Source organism: Pongo abelii, chromosome 1 (genome assembly GCF_028885655.2).
Source record: "Pongo abelii isolate AG06213 chromosome 1, NHGRI_mPonAbe1-v2.0_pri, whole genome shotgun sequence".
Taxonomy (NCBI): Eukaryota; Metazoa; Chordata; class Mammalia; order Primates; family Hominidae; genus Pongo; species Pongo abelii.
Genome location: NC_071985.2, coordinates 187,179,951 through 187,196,476, shown reverse-complemented (window position 1 = coordinate 187,196,476; position 16,526 = coordinate 187,179,951). Strand labels below are relative to the sequence as shown.

The window sequence follows — 16,526 nt, the reverse complement described above, 5'->3', positions numbered from 1 at the left end:
GGCCCTCACTCCCGTTGGTCTTTTCAATTACATAAGCGTATGTAATTCAAATTCAAATTCTCTTTGTTTTAACTAATTTGAGTTGCATTTTCTGTTATCAAAACTGAAAGTATCCTCATATCCACTACATCAAGTTACACATGTATTCTTAAACACCATAGAGAATGTACTAGAAAATACAGCCTAGTCAGCATCCTCTCTCTAAATTAAGGTTGCTAGATTTAGCAAATAAAAATATAGGACACATAGTTAAATTTGAATTTCAAATAAACAATGAATAATACTGCATGGTCCATACTGCATATATTTTATCTGGCAATACTAAATTTCAAGGGCTGAACACTAGGAACCAGTCCCAGTTAGAGAGATATGATAGCAGCTCTTACAAAGTTTATGACTATCTGGAGAAAAACTAAATTCCAAGTCCCGAATTAATGTCCTGCAACAGGTCTGAACCACTTTGTTGTCCTTCTAAAACTAAACAGACTTTTTTTCCAAAAGCCAAAACATATTATATCCTCTACCACAGATAAGTGTGACAGAAACAAAAATGTTGCTATATTTGAGTATTCATAGCTTCTTTTCTTTGCTCTCTTGGTTCCTGGCCCTTACTGTACAGATCAGAATAATGACACGGGCAAAGGAGAGAGTTTAATGGGAGACAGGTACTCATGGAATAGAAACTTTGAGAAGGGTTTGAGAAGGGTTACAAAAGAAACGCAAAAATGAGACTGCCGAAGTTCTCATGAGTTGGTAAGTTTTAAGAGAGAAGAAAGTTTGGGATTAACCATGCCAAACATGAAGAAATAGGATTTTAAGTAGTATTGTAGTTTTATGAATGTAAACCCCTTTGGCATTTTTGAGAGGATGGAATAAATACTTAAATTACTTTTCAATTTAATTAGACTGTTAGGCTGGTTCTTCCTCTGAATGGGACACTATCGAGATGAGCCACAAAGCATCCCAGTTTTATTAATAATAATGAAAATAGGCCAGGCACGGTGGCTCATGCCTATAATCCCACTGCTTTGGGAGCCTGAGGCAGAAGGATCACTTGAGGACAGGAGTTTGAGACCATCCTGGGAAACACAGTGAGACACCGTCTCTACAAAAATTAAAAATAAAAAAAATTAGCCAGGCATGGTAGTGCATACCTGTAGTCTTACCTACTTGGGAGGCTGAGGGAGAAGGATCCCTTGAACCCAGGAGCTCAAGGCTGCAGTGAGCTATGATCAGGGCACCGCATGCTAGCCTGGGTGACAGAATAAAACCTTATCTCTTTTTCAAAAATGTGTTTTTGCAGTCCCAGCTACTCCGGAGGCTCAGGCAGGAGAATCGGTTGAACCCGGGAGGCAGAGGTTGCAGTGAGCCGAGATCGCACCACTGCACTCCAGCCTGGGTGACAGAGCGAAACTCCATCCAAAAAAAAAAAAAAAATTTTGTTTTAAATAAATAAATAAATAATAAAAATAATAACAACAGTAACAGATACCTGCCCTAAGTGTCTTATGTGTACTATTCCATATAATTCTCACAATAACCCTAGAGCAGGATTAATATTCTTTTCTATGCTATACAGATTAGAAAACTGTCCAAGGTCACAAACTAGAAATAGGCAGGGCTAGAACAGGAAATCCCAACAACCTGAGTCTGGAGCTCTTAAACACAGATACTTTACCCATTTTATATCAATATCTATCTACACTCAAGCACTTAAACATTATGCCAAAAAGAAAATAACATAAATCTCTATTAATTATTCTCAGAAAGCAAGAACTTCAGCACATAAAGTAAAATGAAACATGTATGGCATGGCTTCGTTCTCTTTAGTTTCTTCTCCCCTTCACAGCCCACCAAAAAAATTAAGAACATCAGGAAATTTTCTTTTCCAAAGTTACTTCTGAAAGTAAATTGGCTGGGTGTGGTGGCTCACATCTATAATCCCAGCACTTTGGGAGGCCAAGGCAGGAGGATCCTTTGAGCTCAGGAGTTCAAGACCAGCGTGGGCAACACAGTAAGACCTCATCCCTACAAAAAATCAAAAAATTAGCTAGGTATGGTGGCATGTACCTATAGTCCTAGCTACTCAGGAGGCTGGGGCAGGAGGATCACTTGAGCCCAGGAGGTCAAGGCTACAGTGAGCCATGTTTGTGCCACTGCACTCCAGTCTGGGTGACAGCAAGATCTTGTCTCCAAAAAAAAAGTAAATTATAGTACAATCTAAATTTATCAACTAATGTTTATTTAAAAAGTAACTCATGAGCAAGCTTTCATCAAACAACTAAGGCCACATATACTGTTAGTTGGCAACTGGATGTCAGAGATCTGAATCGCTTAACACTTCAAAAAAGAGAAAAATTAGCTGGGCATGGTGGCACGCACTTGTAGTCCCAGCTACTCGGGAGGCTGAGGTAGGAGGATTGCTTGAGCCTAGAAGGTGAAGGCTGCGATGAACCAAGATCATGCCACTGCACTCCAGCCTGGGCAACAGAGTGAAACCTGTCTCAAAAAAAAAAAAGAAAGAAAGAAAGAAAAAAAGAGAAAGAAAGAGAGAAAAATAGGTCAGGCATAATGGCTCAGGCCTGTAACCCCAGCACTTGGGAGGCCAGGGTAAGGGAATTGCCTGAGGCCAGGAGTTCAAGGCCAGTCTGGACAACAGAGCAAGAACCCGTCTCTATAAAAAAAAAATTTGTTTTAATTAGCCAGGTGTGGTAGTGCACGCCTGTAGTCAGTCCTAGCTACTCAGAAGGCCAAGGTGGGAGGACCACTTGAGCCCAGGAGGTCAAGGCTACAGAGAGCTGTTGGTGCCACTGCACTCCAGCCTGGGCAACACAGCAAGACCCAGTCACGCACACTCAAAAAAAAAACCCACACAGAAAAATACATCAAAATATATACAAATAGCTTTGGCATTACTTTAAAAGTTAAACTTATTAATTATTAAAGCATATATAGCATATGGAGAAATACAAAGCTAAGAAATTAGAAAATAAAGTAAGTCAGTTTGGAAATGACAAGCTATATAACTAGTAACATTCAGAACGCAACCACTTTTTACAACCTCACAGCTTCTACCCTTGTCCAAGCCACCATCATCCCTCAGCTTGATTGTTGCAATAGCCTCCTAACCAGTTTCTCTAATTCTACCTTTCCCTCTTTCCACCAGCAGCCAGAATGATTCTTTAAGCCAAGAATCATAGTACATCACTGTTCAATACACTTTAATGGCTTCTCATCTCATACAAGTTTTAAAAGCCAAAGTTCTTACAATGGCTTACAATGGCATACATAGTGGGAAAGCCCCACCACCCATACCATTACTTGTCTTTTTTTTTTTTTTTTCGCGATGGAGTCTCCCTCTGCCACCCAGGCTGGAATGCAGTGGCACGATCTCAGCTCACTGCAACCTCTGCCTCCCGGGTTCAAGCGATTCTGCTGCCTCAGCCTCCCAAGTACCTGGGATTACAGGCGCCCACCACCATGCCCAGCTAATTTTTATATTATTAGTAGAGACAGGGTTTTGTCATGTTGGCCAGGCTGGTCTCAAACTCCTGACCTCAGGTGATCTGCCCGCCTCCACCTCTGAAAGTGCTGGGATTCCAGGCATGAGCCATCACGCCCAGCCACTTGTCTTTTTTTACTACTTTCCCCTCATTCCATTCTAGCCATACTGGCCTCCTAGATGATCCCTGAATATATCACAGAGATGCTCCTGCCTCAGGGTAGGTCATCTGATATCCTCTACCTGGAACCCCCATCCTCACACCTGTTATATTTCCATATGACCTGCTCCTTCATTGCTTTAGGTCAGGCCCTCCCTGGCCTCCTATTTAAAATAGCAGATCTCTCACCCTGTACTCTATTTTTATCCTCTGTTTCTTTCTCCACAGCATTTATCACCATCACTATGTATTTTATTTATGAATTTGTTTATTATTCTCTGCTCTCCTCACTCCCTTGGAAATGTACAGTCCATGAAGCATTTTTGCTGTTTTGTTCACTACTACACTTAGAATAGTGCCTGGCAGTCAAATATTTGTTGAAAAACATGAATTAACACACAAAAAAATTTACAGGTGTTTACTATGTTCCAGGTACCACACTAAGTACTTGACAGTTATTAATCTACTAAATCCTCATAACCATATTGAATGACCATTATCACCCTACTTTTTGGGTGAGGAAACCACAACACAGAAAAGGTGAATAAATTGCCAAAGGACACATGTTAAGAAGTGGCAGAGACATGATCTGAACTCAGGCATTCTGATTCCAGAGACTCCTCTCTTAACTACTCCACTATACTGCCTCTAGATTTCTAACATACTGAGGAATACTTAGGCACATCATACATTTTAATTGAAAGATATAATCTATAGGTTACTTTAAAGTAGTATTCCATTTTTTTTGATTTTTTGAGATAGTCTCACTATGTTGCCCAGGCTGATCTCCAACTCTTGGTCTCAAGCAAAACTCCACCTTGGCCTTGTAAGTAGCTGAGACTACAAGTATGTGCCATTGTACCCAACTCCTAATTTTTGTTTTGTTTTGTTTTTTTTTTTTGAGACAGGGTCTCGCTCTGTCACCCAGGCTGGAGTACAGTGGTATAATCACAGCTCAGTGCAGCCTCGACTTCCAGGGCTCAAGTGATCCTCCCACCTCAGCCTCCAAGTAGCTGGGACTATAAGAGTGCACCACCATGCACAGCTAATTTTTGTATTTTTTGTAAAGACGAGGTTTCTCCATGTTGCCCAGTCTGGACGGCTCCTAATTTTTCAGGCTAGCTTTCAAATCATAAATCATTCCACAGGTCCCAAGTTTACTTAATTTACTGAACTTTAGAATTTTAAATGTATAGTTTTGCAAAATGTTCTCTTATACCCATTTGCTTGCTATACTAACACTCTATTCCAATGTCTATATTCCTCAAATTAGTTAACTGTAAACCAGAGATGTTAGCTTCCTCATCTTCTAGTAAGCAACCAACAAGACAGAAAAAGGTCCATCTTACATTAACTCAATACTATGTGACCCTATGAAGTCCAACTTAGAAAATGAAAATGTGGCTGGGCGCGGTGGCTCACGCCTGTAATCCCAGCACTTTGGGAGGCCAAGGTGGGTGGATCACAAGGTCAAGAGATCGAGACCATCCTGACCAACATGGTGAAACCACATCTCTACCAAAGACAAAATTAGCCAGGCGTGGTGGTGGGCACCTGTAATCCCAGCTACTCAGGAGGCTGAGGCAGGAGAATCGCTTGAACCCGGGAGGTGGAGGTTGCAGTGAGCTGAGATCGTGCCACTGCATTCCAGCCTGGCAACAGAGCGAGACTCCGTCTCAAAAAAAATAGAAAATGAGAATGCATTTTCCACAGCTAGATTTTAACTTTGAAAAAGTAAAAAATAACTTGCTAATACTGTTTATTGACAAAGACAATAACACTGAAGAGAGTTATGGTTTTCCAAATTACTTTCCTAGCATCAGTTCTCTCCCTCTTCCTCTTTAACAGAATCTCTCCCCGAAACAACCATATACCTCAGTAGAAGCCAACACCATTCCAGATTGAGAAACGTGATTAACCTAAGGGTTATTTACTGGTGACTGGTTCAGGAACTAGCCTATGACTCAATTCTGGCCAAAAAGATGGGAAAGAAGTTTGCTAGAGGTTTTTGGAGAAAGTTTCCTCTATCCAAAAACAGTGGCACAGGAAGAGATACTTTTCCTCTTCTTTTAGAAGTTGTTGTTTATGGATATGATGCCTGCAATCACTGCAACCACTTTGCTACTAGCCTGAGCATGAAGCCAGTCCCAAGGATGGCAGAACTGAGCAATATGTGGCTAAGCAAAATATGGGTTTTTACTGACATTGTTGAACTACTGAAATCAACTAACTCTATTAAATGAGAAGATAATATTTATTATTTTTAAAACCATTTTGAATTAGTTCTGTTGCTTGCAGCTGAAAACATATGAATTAAACACTTTTTATAAACTACATCCCAGAACTAATATCAGAAAAAAAGGTTGTGGTTAATTCTATAAATGTCTATTAGAAGTTCAACATAAATTAGACCATACTGAGTGACCCTGTTGTAAAAAGGTCACTCTATCCTCTATGGGAAAAAAAGCCTAATACATATGTAAGAACAGAATCTGAAGCAATATATTTCCAGCACAATTCCTTTCAGCAAGACCTTTTTCAGAGCACTTTTCATTCAGATTTTTAATTTTGATTCATAATTGAATTTTTCTTAAGTTTAAAAATAAATACTGGTTGGGCACGGTGGCTCACACCTGTAATCCCAGCATTTTGGGAGGCTGCGGTGGGAGGATTGCTTGAGCCCAGGAGTTCGAGACAAGCTTGGGCAACCTGGAAAGACTCTATCTCTATTAAAATATATATATATTTAAAAATAAATAGTTAATAAATAAAAACTATCACAATATTTAAGATTACACAGCTGCATGCTCTGGATTTGTTGTCACATATCCTCAGGTAAGGACAGGCAATCTGGCCCACAAATAGAACATGAGACAGGAAGTCCAAGTACAGATAAGGGTAGATGGTATCGACTTTGGCTCTGTGTTGGCTCATCAATACCAACTCATAGGGCAGTTTTCATACTGATATGGGACATGCAAAATTGTATGATTTCGCAGGCTGGACATAGCCTACTGCCTCTTTTATTAAAATAATGAACTTTAAAAATTAGCCAGGTGTGGTGGTGCATGCCTGTAGCCCCAGATACTTGGGAGGCTGAGGTGGGAAGGCTACCGTAACTTGTGATCATGCCAATGCACTCCAGCCTGGGCGACAGAGCGAGACTCCGTCTCAAAAATAAAATAAAATAAAATAAATTTAAAAAAAGAAAAAGAAAACAATGAGATAACCCTTTTACTTTATGTGAATTTACAAATATGCACAAGGAACAATACATACAACATATATGGGCAAGCAATGTGGAAACTGATCTTTAATAAGGCTTGATGGCTCACTTTACCTTGTTAAAAGTCAAGTCTTACACACGGTAAAATTAATTGGTATAATAACACACTGGATAACTTAAAACTCTCCGTTTGGCCCTGTGCTATGTAAAACTAACCTAATACACTGTGAAAAACTTATTACTCATTTCTTTTTTTAGACAGAGTCTCGCTCTGTCACCCAGGCTGGAGTGCAGTGGCGCGATCTCAGCTTGCTGCAACCTCTGCCTCCAGGGATCAAGTGATTCTCCTGCCTCAGCCTCCTGACTAGCTGGGACTACAGGCGCGCCATCACGCCTGGCTAATTTTTTTACTTTTAGTAGAGATGGGGTTTCACCATGTTGGCCAGGCTGGTCTCGAACTCCTGACCTCAAGTGATCCACCCGCCTTGGCACCTCAAACTGCTGGGATTACAGGTGTGAGCCACCGCGCCCAGCCTACTCATTTCTAATCGTTCAAAGTTTCAAAAACAACTTTTACTCAGAACTATATAAATCTTGCTAATAACATTCAGTATTGCATTTTTTTCATTATTCCCTTTGTTACAATAAGTGCCCAGCCAATTATCTTCATAAGTTTAGAGGTCACATGCTGATAATAAATAATATTAACATTTTAAAGCTTAAGTCACAAAATGAAGCTAGTTGGATCCACGGGCCTAAAATTTAACAAAATACTTGGGCACTGGATGTTTAGGGAAAAAAGATACAAGCTGGGCATGGTGACACATGACTGTAGTCCCAGTTACTCAGGAGGCTGAGGTGGGAGGATCACCTGAGCCCAAGAGTTTAGGCTGCAATGAGCCACTGCACCCCTCAGTGACAAAATGAGACCCTGTCTCAAAAAAAGAAAAAAGAAAAAAAGATATGAAGGAAATACAACAGCCTGACCTCAAGAAACTTATCTTGTTTGGGAGGTGAATTATATTCATGAAATAATTATCATAATATAACACATGATTCCAAGTCAAAATAACAGAGATAGCCCTACATATAAAAGGGTACAGTGCTAGAATTTTTGGAGAAAGTTTTAAGAAGGAAAGGGGACGCAGACAGGCTCTTGATTTAAAGATGGAGGTGAGACGGGCATATTCTACATAGGAAGCAGCTTAAGCAAAAGCTTGAGATAGGAATGAGCAATCAGGGTACTGGGCTAGAAGGAATTCAACTAGAAGTGTGAATAGAAAATTAGTAATAAAGTTATAAATATGTAAGTTAGGTGCCATATTACTAAAGACTATGTATACCAAGTTTAAGAATATTATCTCTACTTAAAAGAAATGAAGAGCTGATTACTTTTGAAAAGAACAGTAAAACAATGAAAATAACATTTCAGTAGAATTAACCTGGCTGAAGAATTTGGGACAAACTTATAGTGAGGGGTAGAAGAAATCAGAAATAGAGCAACCAGTTAGGAGGTACTGGTTAAGAACCTGGCTTTAGTTAGGCAGACGGACCCGCTCTGCTACTTGGTAAGTTACTAAACCTAAGTCTCAGTTTCCTGTCTGTAGAGTGGGATAATAACAGTGCCAATTTTATAAGGTTGTTGTGTGGCTAAAAGAATACATATAAAAGCATTTAACACAGTGCTTGGACTATAATAATTTCTTCGACAAATGTTAGCAACTATTACCTTCATTACAAATCATTTCTAAGGTGAAGTATTGAGGAACTGGACAAGAGGCAATAGAAACTAAAAGGAAAAGATGACTTGGGTTGACATTTCCATAGACTCATGAAATGTTATAACTAGAAAAGACCCTAGAGAACAATTCCAAAACCCAAAATGGATAAAATGTGGCCCTAGTAAACACTGGGAAGGAAGAAAAGAATGGGGCAAAATAGCTCAAAGGTTTTGACTGCAAGAGTACCCAAAGAGGTAGACATGGGATAATTACATGTTATCAATAAGAAGCTCTAAATACAAGCTACACTTATTGGGTATATAATATATGTCAAATACTATACTAGATATTGATATGGTACATTTAATCCCCACAACTCTGCAAAGGTAAGTATTAGTTCAATTTTACAGAAAACAGATGCACAGAAAGGTTTTCTGTGGGCAGGATAAGAAGCAAAGCTAGTTTTGTAATCTATGTCATCTATTTCCAAAGCACAGTGTGTTCTTTCTACTACACTCAGGCTGTCTCCCCCTTTAATACCAATAAAAAATTATACCATATCACATAGATACATTTATATTTTTCTACCTATCTTGTTAAATATGGCAATCATAAACATGTCCTATCTTTTCTACATTCTAAGAAAAATATAAAAGTATTCATGATCAGCTGGGTGCAGTGGCTCACACCTGTAATCCCAGCACTTTGGGAGGCCGAGGCGGGCAGACCACCTGAGGTTGGGAGTTCGAGACCAGCCTGACCAACACGGAGAAACCCCATCTCTACTAAAAATACAAAACCAGCTGGGCGTGGTGGCACATGCCTGTAATCCCAGCTACTCGGGAGCCTGAGGCAGGAGAATCGCTGGAACCCAGGAGGCGGAGGTTGCGGTGAACCGAGATCGCACCATTGCACTCTAGCCTGGGCAACAAGGATGAAACTCTTTTTCAAAAAAAAGAAAAAGGCCGGTAATCCTAGCACTTTGGGAGGCCGAGGTGGGTGGATTGCCTGAGGTCAGGAGTTCGACACTAGCCTGTCCAACATGGTGAAACCCTGTCTCTACTTAAAATACGAAAAATTAGCTGGGTGTGGTGGTACACACCTGTAATCCCAGCTACTCGGGAGGCTGAGGCAGAAGAATTGCTTGAACCCAGGGGTCGGAGATTGCAATGAGCAGAAATCACGCCACTGCACTCCAGACTAGGGGACAAGAGCGAGACTTCGTCTCAAAAAAAAATTAAAAAACTAAAAATAAAAATAAAAAAGCATTCAGCATCAAAACAATGAGAATAAATTTTAAAAGCATTATCAAATGGGAGAATCACCATACTTCTAGTGAAACATAGTTGGATACACTATACATTATAATATATTAAATGAAAGCAATGACTAATCTTTTTCAATAAGAAGACAAAAAAACTGGCATGGCTTTTACATCATTTGATTATATAAGCATTTGTCCCAAATGACAATATCATTAAAAACTGACACCTAGATCATAAAAGAAACATCTTACTACACACAGGAGAAGTATTTATATAAGATGAATCCAAATGTGCAGGGTTAAAAATAAAAATTCAACCACAGAAGGCTGCTTAACCTGTTAACAGTAAGGATCATGAAATGGCAGATGACCTATTTATTCTATGTAGCTCTCAGCAGATATTTTCCCCAACCATAGGGCCAGTGTACCAGTTTTCCACCAAAATGTTACTTAATCTAAATTGTGCCAGGTTGAAAATACCAAGTATGTCAAGGTAAGCAAATAAGCTTCTTCGAAATAACCTTTGTGTCTGGCTTCAAAGTCAGAAGATACTTTACCAGGTTGTCCACCAAACTATGTAGTCTAATTTCTAGACTAGTAGGTCTCAAAATGCGATCTAGAGTTTCTTTTTTTTTTTTTCCTTGAGATGGAATCTTGCTCTGTTGCCCAGGCTGGAGTGCAGTGGCACCATCTTGGCTCACTGCAAACTCTGCCTCCCGAGTTCATGCCATTCTCCTGCCTCAGACTCCCGAGTAGCTGGGACTACAGGCACCCGCCACCACACCCAGCTAACTTTTTGTATTTTTAGTAGAGATGGGGTTTCACCACGTTAGCCAGGATGGTCTCAATCTCCTGACATCGTAATCCGCCTGCCTTGGCCTCCCAAAGTGCTGGGATTACAGGCGTGAGCCACCGCGCTTAGCCGCAATCTAGAGTTTCTAAGACCCTTCAGAGGGTCCAAGAGGTCACAACTATTTTCATAGTATCACTAAGACGTTATTGGCCATTTTCACTCTCATTCTCTTATAACTGTACAGTGGAGTTTTCCAGAGGTTATAACCTGTAATATCTCAGGAGCAGACATGGGAATTTAAATGTCTTCTATTGGCCAGGCATGGTGGCTCACACCTATAAATCCCAGCACTTTGGGAGGCCGACTTGGGTGGACCATTTGAGGTCAGGAGTTCAAGACCAGCCTGGCCAACATGATAAAACCTCGTCTCTACTAAAAACACAAAAATTAGCCAGGCGTGGTCGTAGGCGCCTGTAATCCCAGCTACTCAGGAGGCTGAGGCAGGAGAATTGCGTGAGCCTGGGAGATGGAGGTTCCAGTGAGCTGAGATCACGCCACTGCACTCCAGTCTGGGCAAAAGAACGAGACCCTGTCTCAAAAAAAAAAACCAAATAAGTCTTCTATGAAGCTGGATAGTAAAGATGTCAATGCCATTCTTCCCACTAATTCTTTTTGCTTTTAGAAAATATAGTTATTTTTTCATTTAGAAAAATTATGCTAACATGTTTGCCAGGCATGGTGGCGCAGAGGGATGCTGAGGCAGAAGGGTCACTTCAGCCCAGGGGTTCAAGGCCAGCCTGGGACAACAAAGCAAGACCCTGCCTCAAAAAAAAAAGCCACATATATAATGCTTTATTATTTTTTAATGAATTAAATATATTTTCTCAGTTATATTCTAATACTACAAATATCAATAGATATAATCCACTTAAAGAGAAGCCCTTTGAGGTCTTCTAATTTTTTAAGTCTAAAAGGGGTACTGAGACCAAAAAAAATTGAAAACCACTTTTCTAGACTTTCCTATATTCATGTTTTGCCAAACAAAACTTTTCATTTTCCAATTATCTAAGGAAGAGATGTTGCTGCCCTAAAGATAATTTCAGGCTGGGCGCGGTGGCTCATGCCTGTAATCCCAGCATTTTGGGAGGCTGAAGCAGACAGATCACTTGAGCCCAGGAGTTCAAGGCCAGCCTAGGCAACATGGCAAAACCCTGTCTCTACCAAAAAATAATTTTTAAAACATTAGCTGGGTGTGGTGGCAAGCACCTATAGTCCCATCTCCTAGAGAGGCTGAGGTGGAAGGATCATTTGAGCCCAGGAGGTCGAGGCTGCAGTGAGCCATGATCATGCCACTGTACTCTAGCCTGAGCAACAAAAGTGAGACGCTGCCTCAAGAAAAAAAACCAAAAATATATAATTTCAGAAGTCTGTCTTGATAAGAACAAAAAGCCAACAATTTTAAAAAAGAATTGTCCATTAATTTAAAAAGGAAATTATTTATTACATTTTCCTAAAATGAAAACAATAACAACGTCAAAACTGAAGTGCTGAGCTAACAGACCACTAGCTACAACCTTTTGTATATGAGTTATAATCAGTTGTGTATAGGTAATCCTCAAAAGACCAAAGGTGAGGCTCTTTGAGAGGCCTCTATCCAGCTCTGCTACAGAATAATCCCAATTCCCGAAGTCATAGCAAGACTAACCAAGATGCTTATAGGCGATTCTCTGTACTACAATCTTGACATTTCTACAATAAAAGTTTTGTTGTTGTTTTTTGTAGAAACGGCATCTCTACAAAGCTGTTTTGGTCTAGACCTCCTGGCCTCAAACGATCCTCCTGCTTTGGGCTTCCAAAGCACACTGGGATTACAGGCATGAGCCACCACACCTAGCCAACAATAAAAAGTTTTATGTTTCATCTGAACAGTTCAGTGTATCTACTGCTGCCAGGAAATACACAAACATTAAGATATTAAACTCCCATTTGGATTCAACTTTTACATTACTATGACGGTAGATACACCAATCCATGCAGTTATTAGGAACCTTCAGGATGCATAATAATGTTAGTTATTGAAAAGATAGGCTAGAGGGAAACATCTTTGAAAAATAGTTTTTAAGGCCACTAGAAGCAATAATAGATAAAACTTTGCATTTATGGATCAGTCTAAAATTAAGATGAAAGGCTAGGCATAGTGGCTCACGTCTGTAATCCCAACACATTGGGAGTCCAAGGTGGGCAGATCACTTGAGGCAAGGAGTTCAGGACCAGCCTGGCCAACATGGCAAAACCCCATTTCTACTAAAAATACAAAAATTAGCCAGGCATGGTAGCATGTGCCGGTGTAGTCCCAGCTACTAGGGAGGCTGAGGGACAAGAATCCTTTGAACCCAGGATGCGGAGGTTGCAGTGAGCCGAGACAGCGCCACTGCACTCTAGACTGGGTGACACAGCGAGACTCTGTCTTGAAAATAAAATAAAGATGAAAAAACATATAAAAATATTGGCACCATTACAGTTAAGGGCCCTAAGTCAATAAATGTCTAATTCAAAAGTTATTTAGACCTAGGCTACTACAATAGCCAAGCAATGAGTTGAGCAAGGACCTTAAGTAGAAAGGCACCTAAAGACTAGAAGGAAACAATGTTCCTTATTTACTAATTCAACATATATTGACTAAATTGTCTACTACTTGCAAGACCCTGGGCAAGCTAAGAAAGCAGCTCATGACTAGGTGGGAAGCCAATTTCATAGGGAGAAGTATACATAAATAGTACAGTAGCTTCTCTAGACAGAATGGAAAAAATTTCATCTGAGAAGTGCTAGAAGAGTAGGCCGGGCACGGTCGTTGTCTCACGCCTGTAATCCTAGTACTTTGGGAGGCTGAGGCAGGCAGATCACCTGAGGTCAGGAGTTCGAGACCAGCCTGGTGAAACCCTGTCTCTACTAAAAATACAAAAATTAGCTGGTGTGGTGGTACATGCCTATAATCCCGGCTACTTGGGAGGCTGAGGCAGGAGAATCACTTGAACTCAGGAGGCAGAGATTGCAGTGAGCCAAGATCGCGCCACTGCACTCCAGCCTGGGCAACAGAGTGAGACTCTGCCTCAGGAAAAAAAAAAAAGAAGTGCTAGAAGAGGGAGGCAAGAGGAAGGAGGGACGACTTTTAACAGAAGGGTTAGAGAACATATTCTGACACCAAAGGCATCTGACCTGGGTCCTAAAAACACATACATATAAGATTTCAACATGCAACTATTGCGAGTGAAAGGCATCCCAAGAAGAGGAAAAAAAGCATACATGCAAGTAACAGCAAATACAAAATTGCTTCTATAGAATTTATGATGCACTCCAGGAGGAGAATTAACTAGAAAATTAAGTTGGAAGCAAAAATTAGAGGGATTTATAAGAGAGGGTAAGCAATTGGGGGATTTTATTTATTTATTTATTCATTTATTTATTTATTTATTTATTTTGTAGGCAAAGGGAAGCCATTGGGAGGTTTTTAAACCCATTGGAAGATTTATCATTGTAAGATAAATCATCAGATGATACTCTTAACATTACCGTGGCTTGAACAGGATAGAAATGGGAGAGCAGTTAGTACGCTATCACAGCAGTCCAGGAAGGAAATAATAAGAGCTTGATGTGGGGTGGGAGCTAAGAAAAACCTACAAAACATACTGCAACCGCTTCACTAATGATACAGTTTTAAATGTTTTGAAAACTTAATTTATCACATAAAACAAGGTTGACATTCACACTATTTCCATGAAAAACCATTCACTTCATAGGCAATGTTTCAGCATACTCAAGTGTGCTTCCTTTTTAAAAAGCGTTAGGAATAACTAACCATATTCTACATTAAAGCTACAAAAGGGGTAATAAAGAACAGCATATGTATTTTTCCGTATTCTCAATAGAATCTCAGTATGCACAATTTCATTCAAGGATGAACATTTTAAACTCAAAAGTTTATTTCCATGGAAAATAAAGTTTGGATCAGAATTTTCTATACAACCTTATAAGACCCATGTCTCCATATAGTTATAATAGTCAACTTTTCTTAAAATTATTTTTGGACAACTCAACTCAACTTGACCAGTATTTTTCTACTAGGCTAATATATTTCAACCATAAGTGCATTCTTCATTTTCTCCCCTCCTCCCTACTCACCTCCCACCCAACAAATTCCCTTTGTATGTCTGCAAGGCAAGGTACTATATAATGCAGTATAATTCTAAGGCAGTTTGAATATATAATTCTTATAACAGAAATCTGGAATTATTAACCTTACTTTTTACAATAAAAGTACCAGTGATGTACTAAATTTCTATTCATATGTATGACAAATGTATCTAACACGCTTTACCGTTAGGGGGAAACAAAGGGGGAAAGACACAATAGATGGGTGGCAAATCTTACAAACTTTACAAAACACTGAAAAGCTGCATCTGGATTGCAGTCACAATTATAAAAGCAAATAAAGAAGGCTCTGAAATGAAGGAAAAGAAAAAAATCCTAAGTGATCATCAAGAGTGAAAAAGGTTTATTCAATATTAGTTTTTAGTACAGCACCATTTAACACTACGACTAACTGAAAAAAAAAAAAACAGGATAATTCACCGTTTGCAAGGACACGTGAAACAATTTCCACATACCTTCTATAAGACAGTTAACACTTCTTCACACTTGCATGGCTCAAATCCTTTCAAACGTTCCCGAAAATACAGTCTTATAATAAGCGAGATTCCCCAATGACACACATTTATTCTGTAGGCTTAGCCATAACACGTTTTAAAATACATAAAGAATTCATCCTCGAGAGAAACAAGGAGTCACAAAGGCTCTCTACTTATTCAGAATCATTACATAAAGCACCATCTGTAATTGCAAACAGGGTTTGAGAAAATCTGACAGCTAATAATCATAAAATGGGGTAAAATTTAAAGGAAAAAAAAGCCAACTTTTCCATTTTGCTTTCCTTTTCCTTTCCTACCAGATACACAAAATGTCTGTAATAGCGTCAGACAGAGCTTTAAAATAAAAATATAATGCTATATATGTATACTTTACATTATGTGTATAGGAACACATATGTATAGATCACATGTTCACAGGAAACAGAAAGGTTCCCTCGTTTTTGTTTTTTCTTTATTCTAGGAATTGAAGTTACATTAAACCCTATCCCATAAGTTAAATCATCATTAAATTAAAGAGTAATAAAATATTGCACGTAGATCTCTCTGAGCGACTATCTTCTGAGAAGGAAAACCTCAGACTAAGACCATGGCTGAATACGAACGCCCAATCCCTAAAAAAAATCACTAACCGGCATTTGTTTCTGCAAGAGAAAAAGGGAGTCTTACAATGAATAATCACATAACTCAGTTTCAGAAGTTAACCGGGGTAAAACACAACGAACCAAATTAGACAAATGTATGAAAGGACAAGCTTTCAAGAATTCGCCCAAAGTGAAAGACCGGTTTTAACCCCGGGCATCCTTTGCAGGTAGAAGAGTCTTTAATTGAAAAAGAAAAAAATAAAATAAAGTGGCGGGCACAAGAAAAACATGAACGACACGCAAACGCAAAGTAAAAAATGATAATTTTAAAAAGGGGTCTCTCCTCCCACCCCCACTTCCAGCCCCCACCTCCACCTTCGCAGGACAATAGGTTCAGGGTCATAACTGCAAACTTTAAATGTGTAAACCAGAAGCAGTTTTACCGCAGCTGTACTGCAAATCTTCTCCTCATCCCGAACCTAGGGCACCCAGGAATACTTCTGCCCTGAAAACATCACCAAGCTCTTGGTAAATACAAATCAGACCCATCACGAGATTCTTTTTTTTTTTCTC

At 39.5% G+C, this 16,526-nt stretch overlaps 1 protein-coding gene across 8 annotated transcripts in view; it reads right to left on the bottom strand.

Annotated features, from left to right (window-relative positions):
- The window catches only part of PIK3R3 (phosphoinositide-3-kinase regulatory subunit 3), a 133,653-nt gene that overhangs the window by 74,948 nt on the left and 42,179 nt on the right, over positions 1–16,526 (bottom strand). The window contains exon 1 of one of the 8 annotated variants that reach the window (XM_054545047.2): positions 16,397–16,525. The gene's annotated coding sequence lies outside the window, so the exon portion shown is untranslated. 8 annotated transcript variants of the gene reach the window in all.